The sequence below is a fragment of the Oncorhynchus mykiss genome, chromosome Y (genome assembly GCF_013265735.2).
Source record: "Oncorhynchus mykiss isolate Arlee chromosome Y, USDA_OmykA_1.1, whole genome shotgun sequence".
Taxonomy (NCBI): domain Eukaryota; kingdom Metazoa; phylum Chordata; class Actinopteri; order Salmoniformes; family Salmonidae; genus Oncorhynchus; species Oncorhynchus mykiss.
The window spans coordinates 42,607,617-42,622,172 of NC_048593.1; the positions used below are offsets into that span (position 1 = coordinate 42,607,617).

General features: G+C 44.0%; 1 protein-coding gene across 7 annotated transcripts in view; it reads left to right on the forward strand.

Moving 5' to 3' along the window:
• The first annotated feature begins 10,517 nt into the window (after positions 1-10,517).
• Positions 10,518-14,556, forward strand: part of synj1 (synaptojanin 1) — a 100,208-nt gene continuing 96,169 nt past the window's right edge. For 6 of the 7 annotated variants that reach the window (XM_036967229.1, XM_036967233.1, XM_036967234.1 and 3 more), the window contains exon 1: positions 10,518-10,591. The gene's annotated coding sequence lies outside the window, so the exon portion shown is untranslated. The other variant, XM_036967230.1, reaches the window with a different exon arrangement.

Below are 14,556 nucleotides of genomic sequence, written 5' to 3' on the forward strand. Positions count from 1 at the left end.
TAAGGTTAGGGTAAGGTTAGGGTAAGGTTAGCGTTAGGTAATTTAAAAAAAAACTATTTCTGTAAAAATGCTCAAATCTAATGATATACACCCATATCACATACTCACTAACTGAAAACATAAAGTGAAAAGTTGGTCTGTTTCAGGCATGTCTTTGGCCACATTTGTGTGAGTCAAACAAAAACACCATAACGATTGGTTTACAAATAGTGCCTCCCACAGTTTAGGTGATGGCTGCAAGGTGCAGTCGGTGAGAAGCAACTGCAGCTACTTGAAGGCGATATGTTTACAAAATATGTTTTATAGGCTCCTCACTATGAAAATAAGCCAGTTTGCCAACACGTAAATATCAATTCAATTCAAGGGCTTTATTGGCATGGGAAACATGTGTTAACATTGCCAAAGCAAGTGAGGTAGATAATATATATCTCTCTCTCGCTCTCTCTCTCTCTCTCTCTCTCTCTCTCTCTCTCTCTCTCTCTCTCTCTCTCTCTCTCTCTCTCTCTCTCTCTCTCTCTCTCTCTCTCTCTCTCTATATATATATATATACACACACACACAGTACCAATTAAAAGTTTGGACACACCTACTCATTCAAGGGTTTTTCTTTATTTTTACTATGTTCTACATGGTAGATTAATAGTGAAGACATCAAAACTATGAAGTAGCACATATGGAATCATGTAGTAACCAAAAAAGTGTAAAACAAATCCAAATATATTTGATATTTGAGACATTGTCAGCAACTCCTTGTCTGAAGGACAAGTGGATGAGATGGTTAATGTCGATCCCCACATGTTTCCGTCTCATGGAATGTAGACCAACATTGAACACCAACACATTGGCTGCTACTGTAGGCTGAATGATAGAACAGCTATTTCCATGTTATGGGATGCATTTTCTCCATTGTTTTAGATTGTAGGTCACTCTGGAAGGCCTACATTATAAACAAATAGCCACAGTAGCCTACTTGGCTCCTGTTATAACTGTAACTTAAAGCGGGTACAGCCTCAGTGTTCACAGTGACCTCAGTGTTCACAGTAAACTCAGTGTTCACAGTAAACTCAGTGTTCACAGTGGCCTCAGTGTTCACAGTAAACTCAGTGTTCACAGTGACCTCAGTGTTCACAGTAAACTCAGTGTTCACAGTAAACTCAGTGTTCACAGTGGCCTCAGTGTTCACAGTAAACTCAGTGTTCACAGGGGCCTCAGTGTTCACAGTAAACTCAGTGTTCACAGGGGCCTCAGTGTTCACAGTAAACTCAGTGTTCACAGGGGCCTCAGTGTTCACAGTAAACTCAGTGTTCACAGTGACCTCAGTGTTCACAGTAAACTCAGTGTTCACAGGGGCCTCAGTGTTCACAGTAAACTCAGTGTTCACAGGGGCCTCAGTGTTCACAGTAAACTCAGTGTTCACAGGGGCCTCAGTGTTCACAGTAAACTCAGTGTTCACAGGGGCCTCAGTGTTCACAGTAAACTCAGTGTTCACAGTGACCTCAGTGTTCACAGTAAACTCAGTGTTCACAGTAACCTCAGTGTTCACAGTAACCTCAGTGTTCACAGTAAACTCAGTGTTCACAGTAAACTCAGTGTTCACAGGGTCCGCCGTGTTCACAGTGACCTCAGTGTTCACAGTAAACTCAGTGTTCACAGTAAACTCAGTGTTCACAGTAACCTCAGTGTTCACAGTAAACTCAGTGTTCACAGTAAACTCAGTGTTCACAGTAAACTCAGTGTTCACAGTAACCTCAGTGTTCACAGTAAACTCAGTGTTCACAGTAAACTCAGTGTTCACAGTAAACTCAGTGTTCACAGTAAACTCAGTGTTCACAGTAACCTCAGTGTTCACAGTAACCTCAGTGTTCACAGTAAACTCAGTGTTCACAGTAAACTCAGTGTTCACAGTAACCTCAGTGTTCACAGTAAACTCAGTGTTCACAGTAACCTCAGTGTTCACAGTAAACACGCGCCAGAAGCTCCACAGAACTTTCAAAAAACGTTCAAGTGTGTGGCTCAGCCGACATTACATTGCTAATGACCTGCCACTGGCTCTGAGTAAAGCCTCTGTGTCTATGTATGCTGATGACTCAACATTATACATGCGAGCCACCACAGCAAGTGAAAGCACTGCAACAATTAGCAACAGAGCTGCCGTCTGTTTCAGAATGGGTGGCAAGTAATAAGCTAGTCCTAAATATTTCAAAAAAAATAAAAGCATTGTATTTGGGTGGAGTACAGCACCTAATGGAGATCCCTAATAAATACAAATGTAAATGTCCAATACACACAATAGGAGTTAATTTCCAACAGTCAAAGTCCTTCAATAAGAGTTACAACGCTAATATTTGTGTAAACTCTTCCCAGCTGTGTTCTGTGGGTGTCACTGAGTAGCACTGTTCAAAGCGTTGTAGCTCTTGTGCATTGCGCCAACAGAAATAAACATCTCTCCGGGAAGAAGAAGGGTTGAGGTTTCATGATTAACGACTCATGGTGTAATTGTAAACAACATACAGGAACTCAAGAACTTTTGTTCACTTGACCTAGAATTCCTCGCAGCCAAATGCCGACCGTATTATCTCCCAAGAGAATTTTAGTTGGTTATTGTCACAGCCATGTATATTCCCCCCTCAAGCCGATACCACGACGGCCCTCAAGGAACTTCACTGTACTTTATGCAAACTGGAAACGACATATCCTGAGGCGGCATTTATTGTAGCTGGGGATTTTAACAAAGCAAATTTGAGAACAAGGCTACCTAAATTCTATCAGAATATTGATTGTAGCACACCTACCCTAACCAGAAACCGTGGATAGATGGCGGAATTCGCGCATAACTGAAAGCGCGAACCACCACATTTAAACATGGAAAGGTGACTGGGAATATGGGTGAATACAAACAATGTAATTATTCCCTCCGCAAGGCAATCATACAAGCGAAATGTGGGTATAGAGACAAAGTGAAGTCACACCTCAATGGCTCAGACATGAGACATATGTGGCAGGGTCTACAGACAATCAAGGACAACAAAAAGAAAACCAGCCACGTCACGGACACCGACGTCTTGCTTCCAGACAAACTAAACACCTTCTTTGCCCGCTTTGAGGATAATACAGTGCCACCGACGCGACCCGGACTGTGGGCTCTCCTTTTCTGTGTCCAACATGAGTAAGCCATTTAAACGTGTTAACCCTCGCAAGGCTGCCGTCCCAGACGGCATCCCTAGCTGCGTCCTCAGAGCATGCGCAGACCAACTGGCTGGTGTGTTTACGGACATAATAAATTTCATATTCATCTTCTCTCCCTATCCCAGTCTGCTGTCCCCACATGCTTCAATATGGCCATCATTGTTCCTGTACCCAAGATGGCAAAGGTAACTGAACTAAATGACTACCGCCCCGTACCACTCACTTCCGTCATCATGAAGTGATATGAGAAATTAGTCAAGGATCATATCACCTCTACCTTACCGGTCACCCTAGACCCACTTCAATTTGAATACCGCCCCAATAGGTCCACAGACGATGCAATCACCTTCACACTGCACACTGCCCTATCCCATCTGGACAAAAGGAATATCTATGTAAGAATGCTGTTCATTGACTACAGCTCAGCGTTTAACACCATAGTACCCTCCAAGATCATCATTAAGCGTTAGGCCCTGGGTCTCAACCCCGCCCTGTGTAATTGGGTCCTGGACTTCCTGACGGGCGTACACATCACAGACAAACTGAAATGGTCCACCCACACAGACAGTGTGGTGAAGAAGGCACAACAGCACCTCTTCAATCTTAGGAGTCTGAAGAAATGTGGCTTGTCACCTAAAACCCTCACAAACTTCTACAGATGCACAATTGAGAGTATCCTGTCGGACTGCATCACAGCCTGGTACGGCAACTGCACAGCCCATAATTGCGGTCAGCACAACGCATCTCTGGGGGCAAACTACCTCCCCTTCAGGACACCTACAGTACAGGATGGCCAAAAGATCATCAATGACAACAACCACCCGAGCCACTGCCTGTTCACACCGCTACCATCCAGAAGGCGAGGTCAGTACAGGTGCATAAAAGCTGGGACCGAGAGACTGAAGTATAGCTTCTATCTCAAGGCCATCAGACTGTTAAACAGCCATCACTAACACATTAGAGGCTGCTGTCAACATACACACTTGAAATCACTGGCCACTTTAATAAACGGATCACTAGTCACTTTAATAATGCCCCTTTAATCATGTTTACATATCTTACATTACTCATCTCATATGTACATAGTGTATTTTATGTAATCTATCTATTTCATCTTGCCTATGCCGTTCGGTCATCGCTCATCCAGTGTGGTGAAGAAGGCACAACAGCACCTCTTCAACCTCAGGAGTCTGAAGAAATATACGTCTGGAATTACACACGTAGTTCAAACAAAATGATAAAACAGAAGAGAACATGCGTTTCTGGTGCAGCACATGCGGCCTACAAAGTTACAAGTACAGTGGGGAGAACAAGTATTTGATACACTTGCCGATTTTGCAGGTTTTCCTACTTACAAAGCGTGTAGAGGTCTGTAATTTTTATCATAGGTACACTTTCACTGTGAGAGACGGAATCTAACACTAAAATCCAGAAAATCAAATTGTATGATTTTTAAGTCATTAATTAGCATTATAAATACTTGTTCTCACCACTGTATAAGCTAGCGAATTTGATTTAAATTTATAAATATAATAGGGCTTATTTGTATAATTAGTAGGCTGACACATTTTTTTTAAACTGGGCAAGTCAGTTTAGAACCAATTCTTATTTTCAATGACGGCCTACCGGGGAACAGTGGGCAGAACGACACATTTTTACCTTGTCAGCTCGGGGGAATCGATCTGGCAAGCTTTCGGTTACTGACCCAACGCTCTTACCACTAGGCTACCTGCCTCCCCACATACATACCTTTCATGACATTTCCCCTAATGTTATTAGCCTACCTTCTCAATCTGTATATTGTTGCTTCATTCCTACCTCGCTTTCAACAGTTAAATGATAATGACATCTTAGAATAAAATAGGACTAGAATTAGATGCAGAAGGCTTTCACTTCTCTAAATGAAGATGGAATGGTTATGGGTCTGAATTAATAACTGTTATAGTCTACCACCATCTGAATGGTTATGGGTCTGAATGGTTATGGGTCTGAATTAATAACTGCTATAGTCTACCACCATCTGAATGGTTATGGGTCTGAATGGTTATGGGTCTGAATTAATAACTGCTATAGTCTACCACCATCTGAATGGTTATGGGTCTGAATTAATAACTGCTATAGTCTACCACCATCTGAATGGTTATGGGTCTGAATTAATAACTGCTATAGTCTACCACCATCTGAATGGTAATGGGTCTGAATTAATAACTGCTATAGTCTACCACCATCTGAATGGTTATGGGTCTGAATTAATAACTGCTATAGTCTACCACCATCTGAATGGTTATGGGTCTGAATGGTTATGGGTCTGAATTAATAACTGCTATAGTCTACCACCATCTGAATGGTTATGGGTCTGAATTAAAAACTGCTATAGTCTACCACCATCTGAATGGTTATGGGTCTGAATTAATAACTGCTATAGTCTACCACCATCTGAATGGTTATGGGTCTGAATTAATAACTGCTATAGTCTACCACCATCTAAATGGTTATGGGTCTGAATTAATAACTGCTATAGTCTACCACCATCTGAATGGTTATGGGTCTGAATTAATAACTGCTATAGTCTACCACCATCTGAATGGTTATGGGTCTGAATTAATAACTGCTATAGCCTACCCCCATCTGAATGGTTATGGGTCTGAATTAATAACTGCTATAGTCTACCACCATCTGAATGGTTATGGGTCTGAATTAATAACTGCTGTAGCCTACAGCCATCTTGCTTTTGCTCAAACTACCCGTGAGTTCTATTGGCTGCTGTATTTAACGTTCAGCAAAAAATAAATCAAATCAAATCAAATTTATTTATATAGCCCTTCGTACATCAGCTGACATCTCAAAGTGCTGTACAGAAACCCAGCCTAAAACCCCCCAAACAGCAAGCAATTCAGGTGTAGAAGCACGGTGGCTAGGAAAAACTCCCTAGAAAGGCCAAAACCTAGGAAGAAACCTAGAGAGGAACCAGGCTATGTGGGGTGGGCAGTCCTCTTCTGGCTGTGCCGGGTGGAGATTATAACAGAACATGGCCAAGATGTTCAAATGTTCATAAATGACCAGCATGGTCGAATAATAATAAGGCAGAACAGTTGAAACTGGAGCAGCAGCACGGTCAGGTGGACTGGGGACAGCAAGGAGTCATCATGTCAGGTATTCCTGGGGCATGGTCCTGAGATGTATTGTGAACCGCGCTCCATACTGAGATGTATTGTGAACCTCGCTCCATACTGAGATGTATTGTGAACCGCGCTCCCATACTGAGATGTATTGTGAACCGCGCTCCCATACTGAGATGTATTGTGAACAGCGCTCCATACTGAGATGTATTGTGAACCGCGCTCCATACTGAGATGTATTGTGAACCGCGCTCCCATACTGAGATGTATTGTGAACCGCGCTCCATACTGAGATGTATTGTGAACCGCGCTCCATACTGAGATGTATTGTGAACCGCGCTCCATACTGAGATGTATTGTGAACCGCGCTCCATACTGAGATGTATTGTGAACCGCGCTCCATACTGAGATGTATTGTGAACCGCGCTCCATACTGAGATGTATTGTGCGCCGCGCTCCCATACTGAGATGTATTGTGAACCGTGCTCCCATACTGAGATGTATTGTGAACCGCGCTCCATACTGAGATGTATTGTGAACCGCCAAGCTAGAAGCCGTAGAGAAGCAATATTTAGAATATAATGAATATTTAGAAATCGCATAAATTAAAACAGTTCCATTTCACGCCATGCTGTTCAAAAAATAATTTATTATAATTGAAGAGTTTCTCGCAGTTATTTATCCCTGGACAAGGAGGTGATTTGGGGGGGGAAATCCCGGTAAATCTCTGTACCAGGGTTTCCGTCCATTCAACCTCACTACAAACAACCCAGGAAGAGGTTCCTTGTGAGTGGGCCAAGGCCAATAAAGTGATAGGAAAAGCATGTCCTTCAGTAAAGTTGGCTTCTTAGCATTTCATAGCCATAGCCATGGTTTAAGACTGTACCGCAGAATTTGAACATAAATCACAGAACGTAGATGTTGTGGTGGCAGCTGCAGAGAAGCACTTGGGTGTTGGAGATTTTTCTGCAGAAGAGTTACAAGGTGTGTTGAATGATGGTGTCCCGTTCTCCCAGGGTTCTGGCCTGGTGTAGGATGAGATAGGGCCACGTTCTCCCAGGGTTCTGGCCTGGTGTAGGATGAGATAGGGCCACGTTCTCCAAGGGTTCTGGCCTGGTGTAGGATGAGATAGGGCCACGTTCTCCCAGGGTTCTGGCCTGGTGTAGGATGAGATAGGGCCACGTTCTCCCAGGGTTCTGGCCTGGTGTAGGATGAGATAGGGCCACGTTATCCAAGGGTTCTGGCCTGGTGTAGGATGAGATAGGGCCACGTTATCCAAGGGTTCTGGCCTGGTGTCGGATCCCACGGTAGGTTGGTGGCACCTTAATTGGGGAAGACGGGCTCGCGGTAATAGCTGGAGCGGAATTGGTGGAACGGTATCAAATATATCCCGGGTATCCTGGAAAGATATTGACCTCATCCTGTCAGTCGAGGATGCCTGGCCGTTCTTTAATAGTAATTTCCTCACCATCTTAGATAAGCATGCCCCTTTCAAAAAATGCAGAACTAAGAACAGAACTAAGAACAGAGGTGCCAATGCTCTAGGAAGAGTATTGGTGGTTCCAAACTTCTTCCATTTAAGAATACTTGGCCCTTGGTTCACTCCAGACCTGACTGCCCTTGACCAGCACAAAAACATCCTGTGGCGTACTGCACTAGCATCAAATAGTCCCCGCGATATGCAACTGTTCAGGGAAGTCAGGAACCAATACACGCAGTCAGTCAGGAAAGCAAAGGCTTTTTCAAGCAGAAATTCGCATCCTGCAGCTCTAACTCCAAAAAGTTCTGGGACACTGTAAAGTCCATGGAGAACAAGAGCATCTCCTCCCAGCTGCCCACTGCTCTGAGGCTAGGTAACACGGTCACCATGATAATCGAACATTTCATTAAGCATTTCTCTACGGCTGGCCATGCCTTCCTCCTGGCTACTCCAACCCCGGCCAACAGCTTCGCCCCCCCCCCCGCAAAACCTGGACCCGTACAAATCAGCTGGGCTAGACAATCTGGACCCTCTCTTTCTAAAACTATCCGCCGCCATTGTTGCAACCCCTATTACCAGCCTGTTCAACCTCTCTTTCGTATCGTCCGAGATCCCTAAAGGTTGGAAAGCTGCCGCGGTCATCCCCCTCTTCAAAGGGGGTGACACTCTAGACCCAAACTGTTATAGACCTATATCTATCCTCCCCTGTCTCTCTAAAGTCTTCGAAAGCCAAGTTAATAAACAGATCACTGACCATTTCGAATCCCACCGTACCTTCTCCGCTGAGCAATCTGGTTTCCGAGCCGGTCACGGGTGCACCTCAGCCACGCTCAAGGTCCTAAACGATATCATAACTGCCATCGATAAGATACAGTACTGTGCAGCCGTCTTCATCGACCTGGCCAAGGCTTTCTACTCTGTCAATCATCATACTCTCATCGGCAGACTCAATAGCCATTGTTTTTCTAATGACTGCCTCACCTGGTTCACCAACTACTTTGCAGACAGAGTTCAGTGTGTCAAATCAGAGGGCATGTTGTCCGGACCTCTAGCAGTCTCTATGGGGGTACCACAGGGTTAAATTCTCGGGCCGACTGTTTTCTCTGTACATATCAATGATGTCGCTCTTGCTGCGGGAGATTTCCTGATCCACCTCTACGCAGACGACACCATTCTGTATACTTCTGACCCTTCCTTGGACACTGTTCTAACTAACCTCCAAACGAGCTTCAATGCCATACAACACTCCTTCCGTGGCCTCCAACTGCTCTTAAACGCTAGTAAAACCAAATGCATGCTTTTCAACCGTTCGCTGCCTGCACCCGCCCGCCCGACTAGCATCACCACCCTGGACGGTTCCGACCTAGAATATGTGGACAACTATAAATACCTAGGTGTCTGGTTAGATTGTAAACTCTCTTTCGAGACTCATATTAAACATCTCCAATCCAAAATCACATCTAGAATCGGCTTTCTATTTTGCAACAAAGCCTCCTTCACTCACGCCGCCAAATTTACCCTCGTAAAACTGACTATCCTGCCGATCCTCGACTTCGGCGATGTCATCTACAAAATAGCTTCCAATACTCTACTCAGCAAACTGGATGCAGTCTATCACTGTGCCATCCGTTTTGTTACCAAATCACCTTATACCACCCACCACTGCAACCTGTATGCTCTAGTCGGCTGGCCCTCGCTACATATTCGTGGCCAGATCCACTGGCTCCAAGTCATCTATAAGTCTATGCTAGGTAAAGGTCCGCCTTATCTCAGTTCACTAGTCACCATAGTAACACCCAGCCGTAGCACACGTTCCAGCAGGTATATCTCACTTATCATCCCCAAAGCCAATTCCTACTTTGGTCGCCTTTCCTTCCAGTTCTCTGCTGCCAATGACTGGAACGAATTGCAACAATTACTGAATCTGGAGACTTTTATTTCCCTCACCAACTTTAAACATCAGCTATCTGAGCAGCTAACCGATCACTGCAGCTGTACATAGTCCATCTGTAAATAGCCCACCCAATCTACCTACCTCATCCCCATACTGTTTTTATTTACTTTTCTGCCCTTTTTTTCACACCAGTATCTCTACTTGCACATCAGCATCTGCTCATGTATTACTCCTGTTAATCTGCTAAATTGTAATTATTCGCTCCTATGGCCTATTTATTGCCTTTTGCACACACTGTGTATAGACTTTATTTTTTTCTACTGTGTCATTGACTTGTTTATTGTGTTATTGGCTTGTTTATCGTTTATTCCATGTGTAACTCTGTGTTGTTGTCTGTGTCACACTGCTTTGCTTTATTCTTGGCCAGGTCGCAGTTGTAAATGAGAACTTGTTCTCAACTTGCCTACCTGGTTAAATAAAGGTGAAAAAAAATAAACATATTAAAAAAAAACATGGTTTCCATGGTGTTGATGACATTCTATTTGTTCCATACATTATTATGAGCCATCCTCCCCTCTGCAGCCTGGATAGGGCCAAGTAGTGGAATAGTGTGATGTTTTAATGATTGTAAGGTAGTTGGTAGGGCAACCCCCCCCCCCCCCCCCCCCCCCCCCTTTTTGTTGTTGTTGTCACCAAGTGGAATTAATTCACCCTCCAGAACGGTAGGCGGAAACACAGGGCTAGGTAAGATAAATATATATTTAACACCGGAAACTCACACTCCAGGACAGTAGGTGGTGGTGTTTTCACCTTTTCAATTGGAAGCGATCTGCCAATACAAATTTTAAGAAGAAGAAGAAGAAGACGGACCAGGAGGGGATTGTGAGACGAAAAACCCGGCGGGGAGAAACGGTAAGAGGTTTAGCAAATATACATTTTTTTCCCTACGGTGTATGAAACACGTCAAAAGACGATTGACGATTCAGTCTGCAGTTTGTTTGCTCGGAATGTGTCAAGTTGTTAACATTTGCTCAAGGAAATCGACCATTCAAAAGCGATGGATGAATACGAGGAAATAAGCAAACGTTAGCCTTCCTTAGCTGGTGATTTTTTTTGTGGCTAGCTACATAAGCTGTCATGAGCAAGAGAAACATTTCAATATTATTTGCAGCAATTTGTTAAATTAAATGAGTTCATGTGAGCTGCTGATGTGATTACTAACTAACTAAATCCATCTGGTGTGAATTCCCACCGCGCCTATCGTTAGTTACTCTAGTTAACGTTAACTAGTTTGTCATCTAATCATCCCCAAGACAAGGAAAAGACAAAAGTCATACATTTTTTTCTCCTTCGTGACAAGAGATGTTAGCTATTGAAATCTAAAAGGGGGGATGGGGAGGCTGTCATCTTCGCAATGCAGCACTAGGCAAAGATCAACAACAAAAAAAAACGATCTGTCGTGGGCACTTGGAATAGGAAAGAGAGCTGCGCATCTTGGGCACACAGTTGGTGATGGTTACACACAAGTCGTGACTGGCTCGATAGATTATTATTTTTTGGTTTGTTATTGTTTTGTTTGGTCTTTCCTTCTCGGCCTAGTCGTTGGTAACCTCCAGGTATCTTGCGGACTGCAGCCTTGGCAATTATAATCTACCTTGCTATTAAATAGGCCTACACTGTATGTCGCAATGTGTCACTCATTATTACAATATTTTGGAAGTCATTGGTAAATAATATGTTGTACTACCGAATACGTAGCTAATGGTTGTTTTTTGTCGGTATTAAACTTTGTGAGTCAACCTACCGATGGCCAGTTAGCTCATGTTTATCAATAGGGCTGGGTAGGGATTGTGATCCCTATCCAAGGCCTGTGATCCCTATCCAAGACAGCAGCATCGCTGTGTGATGTCTGATAGCAGCGTTGTATGCCCCTGCGGCACCAGGATATTGCAGATGCACACACTGGCAATGTTTTTTTTTTTTTTTACAGCAAGGTGTGGTGGTGATGATGCTGACGATAAATGACAGTTACAAAAACAAAAAAGAGTGGGAAAGAAGAGGAACTAATAACTTTTTGACTTTAAAACACACACACTGAACGACATCCGGGCACAGGTATAGAGCTCTGCCATACAAATCTGAGAGCAGCTACTAGTTTTGTGCCAACATCCTATCAAACTGCTCAACTCTTGAAGTTTGTATGTATTTGTATTGTAAATATGTGTATGTAATCAGGGTTTCCGTTATGAAATGTGGCGCCGCAACCTTTTTTAAAAATGTACTGGACATTTGAGAAATGTACCGTACCCATGTGCATTGGGTGTGTAACCCGATTAGGGTGTCCACCCACGGTGCTCAGAATGACAGACATTACATGTAGATGATGGTCATTCATTTTTAACAGAATATGTAAGTCTAGGATGCAATGACCTGTGTCCTTAACGCACACTTTGAAGATGTTCGGGGCGGCAGGTAGCCTAGTGGTCTGAGCGTCGGGCCGGTAACCAGCAGGTAGCCTAGTGGTCTGAGCGTCGGGCCGGTAACCAGCAGGTAGCCTAGTGGTCTGAGCGTCGGGCCGGTAACCAGCAGGTAGCCTAGTGGTCTGAGCGTCGGGCCGGTAACCAGCAGGTAGCCTAGTGGTCTGAGCGTCGGGCCGGTAACCAGCAGGTAGCCTAGTGGTCTGAGCGTCGGGCCGGTAACCAGCAGGTAGCCTAGTGGTCTGAGCGTCGGGCCGGTAACCAGCAGGTAGCCTAGTGGTTAGAGCGTTGGGCCGGTAACCAGCAAGTAGCCTAGTGGTTAGAGCGTTGGGCCGGTAACCAGCAGGTAGCCTAGTGGTCTGAGCGTCGGGCCGGTAACCAGCAGGTAGCCTAGTGGTTAGAGCGTTGGGCCGGTAACCAGCAAGTAGCCTAGTGGTTAGAGCGTTGGGCCGGTAACCAGCAGGTAGCCTAGTGGTCTGAGCGCTGGGCCGGTAACCAGCAGGTAGCCTAGTGGTTAGAGCGTTGGGCCGGTAACCAGCAAGTAGCCTAGTGGTCTGAGCGCTGGGCCGGTAACCAGCAGGTAGCCTAGTGGTTAGAGCGCTGGGCTGGTAACCAGCAAGTAGCCTAGTGGTTAGAGCGTTGGGCCGGTAACCAGCAGGTAGCCTAGTGGTTAGAGCGTTGGGCCGGTAACCAGCAGGTAGCCTAGTGGTTAGAGCGCTGGGCTGGTAACCAGCAAGTAGCCTAGTGGTTAGAGCGTTGGGCCGGTAACCAGCAGGTAGACTAGTGGTTAGAGCATTGGACTAGTAACCAGCAGGTAGTCTAGTGGTTAGAGCATTGGACTAGTAACCAGCAGGTAGACTAGTGGTTACAGCGTTGGACTAGTAACCAGCAGGTAGTCTAGTGGTTAGAGCATTGGACTAGTAACCAGCAGGTAGTCTAGTGGTTAGAGCGTTGGGCCGGTAACCAGCAGGTAGCCTAGTGGTTAGAGCGTTGGACTAGGAACCAGCAGGTAGCCTAGTGGTTAGAGCGTTGGACTAGTAACCGAAAGTTTGCAAGTTCAAATCCCCGAGCTGACAAGGTAAAAATATGTCGTTTTGCCCCTGAACAAGGCAGTTAACCCACTGTTCCTAGGCCGTCATTTGAAAATAAGAATTTGTTCTTAACCGACTTGCCTAGTTAAATAAAGTTAAAATATATATACTTTTTAGTATAACTATCCACATTTGACTTTTCCTCAGCCGCCGAGTAACGAACAGCAAAATCAGTGTGAGTTTCAAGTTTGGCGATGGTGAATTTTCACCATAAGAAGTACACCTTTTGTAATAATGCTTCACAGGCATCATAGCATTTGCAGACTTATGTAAGATAGCGTACTAATCGCAATATGACGGGTAGATTGTCATAATTTAGTCTTAATAATATAACTCAATCACTGTTGGCAAAAAAATACCGCATGGCTGAGCGCGTGTAGTGTAGAGGCCTTGGCTACAGCTGGTATCAGAGACGTTGACCTATTCTATTGATCAGTTTGTCGAGAAAGAAATAGCCCCAACAGACTCTGGGGACAGTTGTGGGACGATAGATCCCCAATTCATACAACCAGTTGGCCTTATATATATATATAAGGCCAACTGGTTGTATGAAGTTATATAGTTAAAGCTATGAATCTGATGCAGCAGTTAAGAATGAAAAATAACAAGCGACCCTCCCCTCTACCCAAAACAATAATTAAAACATAAAGTGGATAGCAGAGAACTTGCCTACCGTTTACCCTGACTCCTAGCACAGACCAGAGCATTAAATATACATTTACTACTCTTATTTACGGTCTGAATGGGGGAAAAAAAATGCCTTTTATGCAGTTCTACATCCTTTTACATGACTGGAGACGAGCAGGAACTTCAAAATAAAAGAACAAAATAATCCACAACAGAGCATGACGACCAATGAGCGCATTGCTGGAGCACCGGAGACATTTTCATTTCTATTCAGGCTATTGTTTAAAAAAAAAAAAAAAGAAGAAGTAAGTTTGGAACAGTGATAAAGTTGTCTATCAACTCTAAACATTTAGCTCAACAGTTTTCCAAATAAAAAGTTACAAGTGAAGATTTTCGTTAAAGTTGTCTATCAACTCTAAACATTTAGCTCAACAGTTTTCCAAATAAAAAGTTACAAGTGAAGATTTTCGTTAAAGTTGTCTATCAACTCTAAACATTTAGCTCAACAGTTTTCCAAATAAAAAGTTACAAGTGAAGATTTGCGTTCGCTGTGTTAAAAAAAATTACGTATTTTTCTTTAATTCATTGATGACCAGATATTTCAGTTGGTACAACTGAACAAGAAAAATACTCATTTATTTTTTAACACAGCGAACGCAAATCTTCAGGGACGCCTATATTC